Here is a 260-nt window from a genome sequence, read left to right as displayed (position 1 = left end):
CAGGAAGGCCCCGACGCACCCCACCCGCCGGCAGAAGCGGGATGCGGGAGCCCAGAAGCTTTTCCCAGGCCCTTCAGCAGCCTGTCCAGGACTGGGCATGTCCTCGTAGCCCACACTTAGCCGATCCCGGCGGTACCTGATGCCCGCAGCAGCTCTGACATGCAACCCCGTACCGTGCTAGAGGCACCAGGGCCAGGCGCCGCCCGCCCTCAGCCGGCACTGAGCTGCTGGGCCCCCCGGAACCGGCCTCCCCTCATGCC

This window comes from Buceros rhinoceros, unplaced genomic scaffold (genome assembly GCF_000710305.1).
Source record: "Buceros rhinoceros silvestris isolate BGI_N320 unplaced genomic scaffold, ASM71030v1 scaffold12494, whole genome shotgun sequence".
NCBI classification, from domain to species: Eukaryota; Metazoa; Chordata; class Aves; order Bucerotiformes; family Bucerotidae; genus Buceros; species Buceros rhinoceros.
This window is presented reverse-complemented; position numbering follows the sequence as displayed.